Source organism: Acinonyx jubatus, chromosome E3 (assembly GCF_027475565.1).
Source record: "Acinonyx jubatus isolate Ajub_Pintada_27869175 chromosome E3, VMU_Ajub_asm_v1.0, whole genome shotgun sequence".
In the NCBI taxonomy this organism is placed as follows: Eukaryota; Metazoa; Chordata; class Mammalia; order Carnivora; family Felidae; genus Acinonyx; species Acinonyx jubatus.
Window position 1 is genome coordinate 36,055,923 of NC_069398.1, and position 13,606 is coordinate 36,069,528.

Consider the following 13,606-nt stretch of genomic DNA (forward strand, 5'->3'; position numbering starts at 1 on the left):
CAGCTTCCATGCCCAGCCAGACTCGGGGCTCGATCTCACAACCGTGAGGTCATGACCTGAGCTGAAATCAAGAGTTGGACGCTCAACCAACTGAGCCACCCAGGTGGCCCCACCGTCTTTTCTAACGAACAGACTCGGACCCACTCGCATGCCGAGGTAGGAGTTGGCCAGCTCCAGCCCGTGCGACAAATCAGCCTGTCACCTGACCACGTAAGCAGTTTCACTAGGGCGGTCCCATCACTTTCCCTGGTTCCTCTTCCCCCTTACGGGGACACCTGAGGCTGCATTCAGGGCCTACCTGGCTAATCCAGGGTGAGCCCCCCTCATCTCCAGGTCTCCGTGCCCGGGGGCTGATACCCTGGGGGCAGATGTCACAGAAGGGATGGGCCCTGGTTCCCATTTCCAGGATCACCTCAGGAGGCAAAACACCAGATAAGGTGAACGCTTTCCCTTCTTCTAAACACACAGCGGGTCCCTGACTCACCAAATGAAGGCACAGAAGCAAAAATTAGCCTTTCTATCCTGGATAATCTTCCCATCACTCACACAGCAGAAAACAGCCACCTTGTCATTAAAGAGATATATTAAGCTGTTTAATATCAGGTTTTCGGATGGCGGAGGTTCTAGAAGGAGAGAGGAGGGCCTCTCCCTGGCAGCTGACTTCACCGTGACCTTTCAGCCCTATAACCCACTGTCAGTATTTCTTGTTACTTTTGGTGGCTGTCACCTGCCCTGGTGCCATGTGAGCGTGGGGGGCCTACTTGGTCAAACACGCCTGCCGGTCTTTAGTGATGGATGTCTGACCCATGTTGTTTGAGCTACAATGGCAAGTTCGAGGCCCTCAGTGGCTGCAGAGGGGACATGGCCCCCGGGGCTTGGCTGCCACCCCAGCTGGTACCCACTAAGCCTGTCCCTGATCACCACACCTGCAGGTGTGGACGCCAGAGAACCCTTGAGAGCGAGGGCGGCAGCAGGCCTGGGAAGACTGGGGAGGCCCCAGTGCAGACTCGTCATGGGGGGAGGGGGGCCCTGCATAAAGCGTGCCGAGCAGAAGACGTACTCAGGTGCCCTTAGCCCTGGGAAGCATGCCTGTCCCACAAGAACTTGGAGGTGTGAAGGTTACAAGAGCTTCTAACCCAGACGTGAAGACAGGCCAGCGGACTGGCCTTTGCGGGGCCTGGCAGGGAGGGCGCTTGGGGTGCAGCGGGAGCGGGGCCGTGGGCCTGGCTGTGCCCTCTGCTGCTCAGTCACCCGGCTCTGGTCCCGTCTGGATATGAGACGGTTGGCCAAGCGCCTGGGTCTAGGGTGAGCGCGTCTAGGGAGGGACCTGTGCGGTCGTAGGACTTTCCCCAGGCGTGCGCGTCCTTGCGCAGTGAAACCTCTGTGGTTCGCCGTTCTTTTCAAGGTAACAGACGAGATGCCACTGTGTCCCGTCTCCTGAGGGGCCTGAACGTTCAGCACCAACGTGACTGCTGTGATGCTGTTTTCTCTCCGGTCGGAAAAACAAACTACTCTAGATGGCGGGGGCGGGGGGGGGGGGGATTGTACTCCAGCTCGTTCTCCAAGCTTGTTTAAGGAGACCCAGAGTCTGCAGAATTCCCTTCTGAGGAATGAAAACAGGCAGACGAGAGAAGTGGTAGCCTCCGTTTCCTTCCCAGCACAAGGGAACGGAGACCTGTTTTCCTTCCCTCCTTCTAGTCTCCCCTCTTCTGAGACAATTAGAGTCGTGGCCCGCACGCTGACAGGCACCCCGGGACCGTGATAGCCAGAGAAAAACACAAAAAGACACTGTCGATATTGCTGTCTGGGAGAACATTTTGGGGCAAAAAAGGACTTGCTTGTTTGCCTTCAAACAAAGGGGATCATCTTCCTCAGATCCCTCCAAGGACACGCACGCCCCAGTGTGAGCCAGGTCCCCCACGGCGGCTCCCCCCACGGACCTCAGCTTCCCCATCTGCACAGCGGGGGCAAAGCAGGTGCCGGCTCGGAACCACACTCCCTGAAGGTTTTGCTCAGTTTTTCCCGTTTATTCCTTTTTCCTTCCAGACTCTTGCAACCAGTTTAGAATTGTTAACGATTTCCTTTCCTTTTTATTTTGCTAAGCAGAGGGATTCCGGGGTGCCAAGTAAAAGCAGGAGAAGACGGTTAACTTCTGCGGTCAACCTGAATTAATGCAGTCTTGGCTGGTGGTCAGTCCATGGGGGGCTCGGGGGCAGCTGGGGTCGGTGAGGGAGGAAACCCTTCTCCAAGGCCCCACACAGTGCTCCCGGCCACAGACCCTGCAGGTCAGGAGCCCCACTTTGTCCCCAAGGGCGCCTGTCCTGCCGTGTCTTCTCGAGCCGATTGAGTCCGACGCGCTCTCAGTGTGGCGGAGCTCAGCGTGACCAGCTTACTCGGATGGTGCTGCAGGGCAGGGAGCCCAGGGCAGACGCCGGCCGCTCTGGGCCACTGGGGTCCCAGCAGCTCGGCCTCCTGGGGGCTGGCAGGGCTGTCCAGAGATGCCTGGGAAGACCCAGGAGAGTCTCTCCAAAGCCAGGTTCAGGTGTTGCTTGTTTGGTTTTCAGTTAATAGGGTCCATTTTTGTTCTGACTCTAAAAATAACCCACAAAGCTGGAGACGGCCCGTGTGCCACACACCAGGGGGCCCGTGAGGTTAATGGCCGTGTGACACGTGGAATCGGCTTGTCCCTCCCAGAGCCTCAGGAGGCACGTGGGCTGCGTGCTCGGGACGCAGCCGGAGGCCCCCAGGGGGACGCGGCATCGCAGCCGGAGGCCCCCAGGGGGACGCGGCATCGCAGCCGAAGAACCCCACGTACCCGACCCTGCCTGCAGGTCGCTGCAGGGACCAGTGCACACCCCACCTTGTGGACCTCCCCTGCCCTGGGGTCTGGAGCACCTGGCCTCTGAGCCTCTGGGAGCCCTGTGTGCGCACCTGCAGCGGCCCGGACAGCCTGCTGGGGTCCTGCTCCTTCGAGTGGGCACCACTGTGGCCCGTCTGGCGAACCAGACGCCAGGTGCTGCTCTGAACCCTCAGGAGCCCGCATGCCCCTGGCTGGTGGGTTACACACATTAAAGCCCCTCGGAGTCTGTCTGTTTAGTCACTCGTTCACTCTACTTCACTCACTCATTCTGTGCACCTACTATGTAGCTGGGGCTGCAGACACAGAGTTGAGGAAAATGACCTGGGGCGCGCCCCGTGGAGCTCCTAGTCTAGTGGGACAGCAGATAGCGGTTACACCCCAATCCCTGTCATTGTGACCGGTGAGCAGGGAACAGTTAGATAGACGCCGATCCCCGGCACTGCGACGGGCCAGCAGGGATAGACCCCGATCCCCGGCACTGCGACGGGGCAGCAGGGAACTGTTAGACCCCAATCACCGGCACTGTGACAGGCCAGTGGGTAACAGATAGACGCCGAGCCCCGGCCCTGCGACAGGCGAGCGGCGGATGTTTGTGTGGCTTTGGGAGGAGGGGTACTTGGAAGGGTGAGTCCTCAGCGGGCTCATCCTCCTGACAACGAGATGCTCATTAGTTCTCCCACCTGATGGCTGAGCCCCACAGTGGCAATGTGCCGCACAGTCTATGTGGGAGCCTGGTCGCTGCTCCAGTGGGAGCTGACAGCCCACAAGCAGCCAGAGAGGAGCGGGTCCCACGCCTGCTGAGCTCTGGTGGGGGGACGGTGCTGGTCCTGACTCCCCATGTGCCCACTTGCAGGCGTGCACACACACATGTACACATGCACACCTCGTCTCTTGTGGGTTCCCAGGACTCGGGCCCTGGGGGGAGGCCGATGGCGTCAGCAGGCTGCTCTGGGCACGTCCAGCAGTGCGCGGCCGGGACCCTCGCCTCCCTCCTTCCTCACTGCCAGGACCCTAGACCCCGCTGCCCCGTGCTCTCAGGGGCGTCCTCCACACCTGCCCGCATTGGTCTGGGAGCTTCCTCAGAAGCGGATCAGATTGTAGCACTGCCCCCATCACAGCACATCCACTGAAGTCCCGGCCCCGGTGCCCAGAGTCCCCCCACACACCCTGGGTCCCAGCCACCCCGAATCGTCCTTCCGCGGTGCCTCTGTTGGCCAACGCCTTCTTGTCTGCTGAAGCTCAGATCACAAGATCTGCCCCGTTCTCAGCCGTGTGGAGAAGGCTGCTCCTGGCCAAGCCCCGTGATGCACCTGCCCCACTGCCCGCGGGCTCTTCTCCTGTCCCGCCTCCCCAGCTGTGGCACTCAGGGAGCCCCCGGGAAATGAGCTGACCGCCGTAAAACCTCGCTTTCTTGTCGGGGTGCTCTTGAGGGTCGGCAGGGAGCCCCGGTGCCCTGAGGCCGCACCACACTACCCCGTGCGCAAAGCCGCACTCGGCTCCTGTCACAGGGAGGCCAGCAGGGCGTGCCTGCTTCAGCCTACCCTGCCCTTCCCTGGCCTCTCCATACCTGTGTGGGCCACCGGCCTCAGACGGGACCACAGGTGGCCCGTTGCTAGAATGTTCTGTCCTAGACCTTCACGTGTCTGGTGCTCACCTTACGGCTTACACACCCCCTACTGCCACGTGGCCCAGAGCCGCACCCGCATGCGGGCGACGCTCTGCCAGTTCCCCGGGGGGAGGAACCTACGCACAGCAGGGGAGAGGCCTGTCGCCAAATCGTCTCTGCCGCGTTGCTCAGCTGGAACCCTCTCGGGACGATGTGGCCTCTGAAATGTTCGTGTCCTCCCCACTAGAACTTAGGCTCCCTGCCAGGCTGGACCTTATTGCTAGTAAGTTGGCCATAAGCCAGGGCAGTGGGGGTGCAAAACAAGGATGGGCCCAATCACCAGGACTCATAAGGGGTCTACAGCAGAGACAGGGGCTCTAGCAGCTTCCGGGGGGGTGGGTCACGGTCTGACCCGTGAAGCTGGCTGGGCTGCCCACGGGGGAGGGTGCTGGCGCTCCTGGAAGCCAGTCAGGAGGAGGGTGGGAAGCGGGCTCGCAGATTGGCCCACGCTAAGCATAGACACAAAGCGGTCCTTGTTCACCTCCGGTCAGGCCCAGGCCTCTGCTGGCTCCACACCCAGTGGCTGGCTATTGGGCAATCAGTTTGCCTTAGGGGCCCGGGTCAGGGCACCGGTGGAAAGAAAATATGAATTATTTATCAAGAGAATGACAAATCCTTGGAAACTCCGCTAAGTGCCCGCTCACTGGTCCTCAGAATCTTTATTTCCCCAAGCCTTAGTATGTAAGGCAGTGCCTCGAAGTCCTTCTGCACCCAAGAAGAACTCCTATTCACCCTGCAAAACCCAGCTCGAAGGTCTCCTCCCAAGGTTGTTTGGCAGCCAAGACTCCTCCTTTCTTGCCCTCCCACCTTGTACGGCCTCACCAGTGGTCCTGCGTGGGTCTGTGCCCAGGTCCGTCCATAACCCAATCTGAACTCTCACCCCTGGGAGCTGTTCTGGCTCCGTGCCAGGCGCCCAGCACAGTGAGCACAGGACGGGACAAGACCACAGCTTCTCCTAGGATCAGTGAATCATTCTCAGGAGCATCTGTTTTCAGAACCGCACCTGCTGTTCACAGAACCCTGTGGCCGCCCTCGGGTCTCTGGGCTTTGACTGTGTTGGATGCCAGCAGTGTCTCGCCTGCCCACCAGAGCCCTCCCAGGTCACCTCTGGGCCTCAGGACAGCAGCGTGCGTGGAGGAAGCCTGTGGCCCGAGTAGGGTCAGCCTCGGCACTGTCCGGTGGGGACCACGGACAGCCTACCGCAGCCTCCCTGCCCGCACAGGCCTGTGGGACAGGGGAAAGCCAGCAGCTCCCAGCTGCCTCTCTGCATCAGGCAGCCGCCACACGGACATCACTTCAGGAATTCCTGCCCCACAGCGGCCCCAAGGCAGGGCACCCCTGCCAGCTGAGGAGCTCAGGCTCTCCGGGGGCCTCACCCCACATCCAGACGGGGGCCCAGTGAGGGCCAGGGGCTGCTCATGGCCGACCCAGAGTTCAGGAAAATGTCCCTGAGGCGGGTGCCTGTCGGGGAGTTTGGCCCCTGGTCAGACACTGGCCATGTGGGGGGCCTGCAGGTTAATGGGGGGTGGTGGTCGCTCAGTGGTCTCCAGCGTGTGGCTCCCTGTGTGGCCCCACAGCCTCTCGGGCCCTCAGCTCGTGGGGGAGGCAGCTGCCCTGCGCCCAGGGCAGGGCCAAGGTCACGGGGAGCGGGCCTTCAGACCAAGGTCGTAATCACAGAGGGGACTCTGCTCGCCTGCTGGTGCCTCCTGCTCTCAGGATACACTCTGCCTGGTGGGCCACGCTTGGTTAGAGCGGGAGGGAGGCTCGGGGCTCTGCGTGTAGAGATACTGCCTCAGCCGGAACATTCTTGTGCAGCTGCCTCTGTGCATGCGTCTCGACTGCTCGGAATTCCTGGGCCTCAAACAGCCGTTTGAGGACGGTTTCTCTGGGTTACACACACACACACACGCACGCACACGTTTCCGTTCTTTGCAGAGACAAGCAGATGGCCAGTCTGCAAGCCCTGCGGCACCCACAGGACACACGATTGAGGCCTCCAGCCACTGGGCCAAGGCTTGGCCGTGCAGAGAACAGGTAACTCAAGGCGGACAAGACATGCTGGACTGGAGGCCCTTCCCTGTGCTCCATAAACACAGATAAACAGCAAACAGGAGGCGAATCGGAGTATTTAGGCCTCTTCATCATGTGCGGTGCCTCCGGAAATCTGCCGGCTGGGAGACGTAGCAGACCCCAGCCCCAGCAAGGTGGGTCCCACCACAGCCCTGCCTCAGCCTGATGACGCTTGAAGGGCAGGGACCTGGCATCCAGGAGCCTGGACCACAGCCCTGGCCGGCTGCCCTCCCCCCGTTGATATTTAAACCTCTGGATCCTCAGTTTCCTCCTCCTTGAGGGGGAGTTGGCGTTACAAATAAAGCCTACTTCTGTGGTTGGAAAGGTCAAAGGACTTGGTGCGAGTGACAAAGCTGTCAGCTATCCATCACCTGCTCCTTCACTGGCCAGAGCAGCGACCGAACAACCCTGATAGATGTGCAAAGAGGAGGAAGTCCGAGGGTCAGAACCCACACGGCAGCCTTGGACACATGTTCTTTCTGCATCCACGTGGAGACACGAAAGCGAAGGGGGAAGAGAAGCAGGTGCGTGCTCCCCCCGCACAGGGGCGGTCACCACCGACGAGTGTCACAGAGCTGTGCGCGCACAGTTGGCCCCGATGCTATCCATTGATTCTCCCAAACCCAGGGAGCCTCCTGCCCTCCTAGGCAAGGGGAGCAGGGACCCAAGGCCCAGACCTTGGGATCAACACGTTCACTGCCTGTGACCTCTCCAGGCCGTGTGGACAACCTCTCGCCTGCCCGTTAGTCCCCAGGACAGCCCCCACAGCGAGCAGAGACATCGGATTCCAGCCCAGGCACCAGGCTCCACCCTGGGAACCTCGCCCTGGGTTATAGACCTCTGTATGGCCTCCAGACGGCTCTGGCAGGACCTCTTACAGCCAAACACAGCCCCACCCTGTGACCAAGCACTTCATTCCGTACCCCCAAAACAGGGTCCTCCAAAAACACAAGCATGGGCACAGCAGTGTAGGGTTCCATGCACAGAAGGACAAGGGATGGCTGTCTATGTGCAGGAATTGAGTTTTACAAACACTTACAATATTTGCTCTTGGTCTAATCTAATCTCTCAACACATGGAAAAAGAGGCCCCAAGATGGCTGGAGGGCAAATTGACGAACAGTGAGGATGAAGACTTTAGTACCCTTGTCAACCACGGCACTGAGAAGGGGTGTTGTTGGTGAGCAAGGAGACTGTGCTTATCTGGGTGCCCAAACGGGTTGGACTGTGCCCCAAAAGGATATGTTGAAGTCCTAACCCTGAAACCTGAGAACCTCCCACGTTCTGGCCCTGGGACCCGCGAACCTCCCGCGTCCTGGCCCTGGGACCCGCGAACCTCCCGCGTCCTGGCCCTGGGACCCGCAAATGTTCTGAGTCCTGGCCCTGGGACCCGCGAACCTCCCGTGTCCTGGCCCTGGGACCCGCGAACCTCCCGCGTCCTGGCCCTGGGGCCCGCGAATCTCCCGCGTCCTGGCCCTGGGGCCCGCGAATCTCCCGCGTCCTGGCCCTGGGACCCACGAACCTCCCACGTGCTGGCCCTGGGACCCACGAACATTCTGAGTCCTGACCCTGGGACCCGCGAACCTCCTGCATCCTGGCCCTGGGACCCGCGAACCTCCCTCGTCCTGGCCCTGGGACCCAAGAACCTCCCACGTCCTGGCCCTGGGACCCACGAACATTCTGAGTCCTGACCCTGGGACCCACGAAACTCTTGCATCCTGGCCCTGGGACCCGCGAACCTCCCTCGTCCTGGCCCTGGGACCCGTGAACCTCCCGCGTCCTGGCCCTGGGACCCGCAAATGTTCTGAGTCCTGACCCTGGGATCCACAAACCTGACCTTACTTGGAAGTAGGGACTCTGCGGACGTGATGGTTAATAGGAGGTCATGCTGGAGCAGGGTGGGCCATAGCGGAGGTCCCTTCTGAAAGCCCTCCAGCTGCCTGCCCTGCACTAGCCAGCCCCGGTCATACTCAAAGATGAGGGAAGCTTGTCTGCCCCCGTCTGCCGCCGTCTGCCCACCTGATTCGCTTTGTGCACAGGCACCACCTGTGAGCCAGGCCCCCATCCTGGGGCCGCACCGCTGGAGCACTCTGCTGTCTGTCCCATCTGAGTAGCGGGACGGCGGAGTCCGCACAGAATGTGGGTCCGAGGCACGAGGCCAGGCCCAGAGGCTCGGTGGGCATGTGTGGGATGGCTGTGAATGTTTGTGCTGGGGGGTGGTCACAGCCCGTGTCATGGGCCTGCCCGGAAGGCTCCTTTTCGAGAAGCAGGTTGAAGTCCGTCGCCACGAGCCATACTCTCTGGAACGTCCAACTGAGTCCACCCACTGTGGCCAAGCCACCGGCTTCTTGCAGCCGCCTGTGGGGCACATGGTGCCCGTGGCCACGCCTGCTTGCTCTGTGGACACATCGGCCTCGCAGACCTCAGCCACACAGCTCACCGCCGACGTAGCGTATGTGTTGTCTCAACGTTCACACGTAAATGCTACGCTGAAAGCACAGCCACAGCCTCCACCAAGTAGACACACAGAACACCCTCAGAACAAGAGCCTTGGGCTGCAGGGGGCACCTGGGGGGCTCAGTCCGTCAGTCGTCCGACTCCTGCTTTTGGCTCAGGTCATGACCTCACGGTTTGTGAGTTTGAGCCGCGTGCCTGTCTCTGTGCTAACTGTGAGGAGCCTGCTTGGGATTCTCTCTCCTTCTGTCTGCTCCTCCCTAGCGCGTGCGCTCGGTCTCTCAAAACGATAAATAAACTTAAAAACGAAAACTCTCGTGCTTCAAAGGACACCACACACGTGATGAGGGTCTTGGGCTCAAAATACATAAAGAATGCTTACAACTTCCTAATGAAGAGACAACCCCCCTGGAAAATGGCAGATTTGAGTAGACATTCCTCCAGGAAAGATACACAAACGGCCAACAAGGACGCGTCAAGACGCTCAACATCGTTAGTCATCAGGAAAATGCGGGGCTAAACCACTAGGAGACAGACACCACACCGCAGGGGGGCCGGGATCTAAGAGACAGATAATAACGGCCCCTGGCCAGGATGCAGGGTTGCCTCGGACATAAGGGGAGCGGCTCCCGTGGGAAACGGTCTGGCAGTCTCTCCGACAGGTCAGTTCAGTTGTTAGAAGATCCAGCAACTCCGCTCCTACGTGTGGACCCAAGAGACACGAAAACACACGTCCATGCAAAAACCCGTCCGTGAGTATTCATGGCGGCAATATTCACAACAACCCCAAACTGCAACTAGCCCCAATGCCATTAACAGGTGGAAGTACAAATAAAATGTGGCCCAGCCCCACGAGGCAGGATCGTTGGGTGCAGAAAGGAGTGGGGCGCTGGCACCTGCCACAGTACGGGTCATCCCGGAGGACGCGGTGCTCGGCGAAAGAAGCTGGTCACGTTTATGTGTGATTCTATTGGGAGGAAGCTCCAGAATTGGTAAATACCGGAGACCGAAGATGGATTGGTGGCGTCTGGGCCTACAGGGTGGGCGAGGGGGACCCGGGCATTGACGGCAACACTGCATGGGGTTCTTCCTAGAGTCACCAAAAGGTTCCGAAGTGGATTGTGGTGATGGATGCTCATTTCTGTGGATGCACTAAAAGCTGCTGAGTTGGGGCGCCTGGGTGGCTCAGTCGGTTGGGCGGCCGACTTCGGCTCAGGTCATGATCTCGCGGTCCATGAGTTCGAGCCCCACGTCGGGCTCTGTGCTGACAGCTCAGAGCCTGGAGCCTGTTTCCGATTCTGTGTCTCCCTCTCTCTGACCCTCCCCCGTTCATGCTCTGTCTCTCTCTGTCTCAAAAATAAACAGTAAAAAAAAAAAAAAAATTTAAAAGCTGCTGAGTCGTAGGCTTTAAGTGAGTGAACCGTATGATACGTGAATTACATCTTGCCTCTAACTTGTTAGAAACCTTACTTTAACCCTAAAGCAAGAATGTCCAGAAACTCGTGAGCTAATGTGCTAGGGGTGTGTTTTTCAGTGACTTTTAAAAATGTGGAAGGCTAAACTTTAAGTGGTCATCCCCATGCACAGAAACCACACTTTGCAGGACCCCCAGTCTCCACCCCCATCTCACCAGCCACCGTCTTCTAGAGCCTCGTAACTTATATCCTTCAAGATCTTGGAGGAACAGTACTAGCATATAATTAATTCCTAATATTGGACTGACAACTTACAAAACTTTCAGGAGTTCGGAGAAGAAAGTTTTTCTTAAAAAGAACTATTAATCATGGATTTTAGTTTTTTAATGCCATGGTCATAAACCACAGCTGTTTTCATATTCAGACCACAGCCACTGGGGACAGGAATGGCGTGTGCAGCCTCCTGGGGTCCTGGGCCTGGGCCCCAGGGTCCTCAGGGGAGTGGAGGCTGCTGGCAACAGGACCACAGTCAATGCCAGGCTCAGGGCACGGTCAGCGGAGGGGAGTCCGGATGCCAGGAAATGCCTGGATACGACCCAGCAGAGCAGCAAGAGGATGGGACGAGAGAGGGGGGCAACACCATCAGCTTGTAACCCCTGCCCTGTGCCCACCGTGCCCGGCCAGTCCTCTGCCTAGGACCACGCTGTGTGCAGGGGAAGGGGCCTGGCTCACCTCAGGATGCCCACCATGGCTCTGGCAGTCTAGCTGGCAGGTCATGGGCATACACGCTCCCTTTCTGGCCTCATTTTCCCCAGTTGCCTAGAGATTCTCAACCCTGTTTCCATGGCTTCAGCCTGGCCTCAACATCCCCCTGGCCTTTGCTGAGCACTGGTAGAAACCCTGTCCCAGGTGGTCCACGGGTGGCCTCAGCCTTCAGATGCCAAACAGGTAGGACCAGACATCCCTCCTGCTATAAACAGGCTGGGTGCTGAGAATTCAGGAGAAAAGGGGCAGACGTGAGCTATGTGAGCTTCCCGGGGACCCATGAGCCTGGCTGTCCTACCCTGCCAGACCGCTATATTCCTCCATGACCATGGAGGTGATGGTGCCCACCATGGAGGAGGAACCCCGGGGGAGGCTGGGAAGGAGTGGCTTGGGGAGGCCATAGTGGAGGCCAGAGGGGGGTGAAGTTAGGGGAGGGGAGACCTGGAAGAGGAGGAGGCTGGGCTGGGGCAGGGCCAGGGGAGGCCGGGAGAGGCCAGAGGAGGGAAGGCTAGGAGGAGGGGAAGCCCAGGGCAGAGGGAGGCCGGGGTTGGGGTGGAGGCCAGGCTCCCTGGACTTTTGGCTCGACCTCAGGCAGTCTATACGACCTCTCCGAGTCCTGGTTCCCTCATCTTTATGTGGCAACAGCAAGCATAATACTGCTCCCTGTAACTCACAGAGGCATTTTGAAGACACAACAACAACTGTGTGACCCCATGGCACAGAGCCTGGCCCAGGAAATGCCAGGACGGCTGTGCCTGCACAGAGCAGCCACTCAGGCAATGCCACCAGTGCTGCTGTGTTTCCGCCCACACTGGGCCTCCTGACCGCAGGCATTCGCACGGGTCACTCCATGGAGGGACTGGAAGGGCACCGTTGTGACATTAAGGGACCTAGAAGTAGCCGTTCTACTTCAGCTCCCTGTGAGAGGCTGCGACCTCTCAACTGTTTCCCCTCGGCAGAGGGGCTGAAACCGTGAAGAAGCCCAAGGAGGGTGGAAAGTTTCACAAGGAACCCATGCCTGCTCCAGGCCTCATCTCCTTCCCGAATGTTCCACGAGAAGCCCATACCCACTCCAGGCCTCAGTCCCCTCCAGAATGTTCCACGAGGAGCCCGTGCCTGCCCCCAGGCTGCATACCCTCTAGCTGTCTCACCCCAGTCATCCCTCGTGACTCGGGGATACATGAACCATGCTGGTTGTCCACACACCTGCCTCCAGCCGTCCTCCTGAGACAGCCAAGCCCGTTAACGGCTCCCTCTTCTATACGATCCTCCTGACGGAGGTGCCAACTTCCCTTCCTGCAGCCACAGGGAAGGAAGTGCTGTGCTCATGGACCCAGTCAGGGGTGGCATCAGCACTCCTCAGCACGGGGCATGCCCACTGTATCCCGGCAGCCCCAGGCCTTTGCCCTCCCCTGGTGCCTTCGTCTTGCCTGTGTGAATAAGTTCCCACCTGCTCCAGGCAGCCCCAGACCACAGACAGGTCAAGCGGAGCCTCGGGGAAGCCCCCAGCAGGACATCTGGCCCAAGGAATGAGAGCAAGAGTCCCAGAAGCACCCTGACACAAAATCATACCTTCGGTCACAAGTTACACACTAGCAGCTATATTTTCTTTGGCCCGAAAGGTATTTGGAATGCTTCTCAATTAGTGACCATCATCCTCAACGTTTGAAAATTAAGCAGAAGAGATGTTCCAGCTTATTCCGAAAATCGTGTATCAGGACAAATGGCCACGATCTGGTGAACAAAAGACAGCTTCCCTTCGTCCCACCACCCCCCAGAGCGGCAGGCTCACACAACTTGCACGGTCCTTGTGGGCACTCGGGGGTGCAGCAAACCCTTGCCGGTGCACAAACAGCCTTGTTGGGGCTAACAAAGGGTGGCAGAGCAACCTTGGACCACATGGATCCCCAAGCCCCAGGATCACCGGAGCAGACATCAAAACCACGATGCTCCTTGTGAATTTTCTTGGGATGGCCCGGATGTCAAATATCCCTTCTCCACCATTCCCACAAATTTTCGTGTGCCAACGAGTACCCTAATGTTTATTTTGGTAGCATGGTTTCTGCCTTATTTGGAGCAGGAAACTACAGGTGAGGGGTCAACCCAGCCCCCTGTTAGTTTTATAAATAAAGCTTTATTGGCACACAGCCACGTCTGTTTACCGACACGTTGTTTGGCCGCTTTGGGGCTAGGACAGCAGAGTCGATTAGTGGACACACAGACCATACAGCCTGCAAAACCTACAATATCTATTGGCTGGCCCTTTATAAAAAAGTTTGCTGACCCCCAAGGCAGGCAGGAGAGGCAAAAGTCACCTCCTTTAGGGGCGTTCTTTGGTGCCCATATTCGGGCTCCTTGTTTAAAACACTTATGCTCC

At 58.8% G+C, this 13,606-nt stretch overlaps 1 protein-coding gene across 1 annotated transcript in view; it reads right to left on the reverse strand.

Moving 5' to 3' along the window:
* Positions 1-13,606, reverse strand: part of FAM20C (FAM20C golgi associated secretory pathway kinase) — a 46,394-nt gene that overhangs the window by 19,335 nt on the left and 13,453 nt on the right. The window lies entirely within an intron of this gene.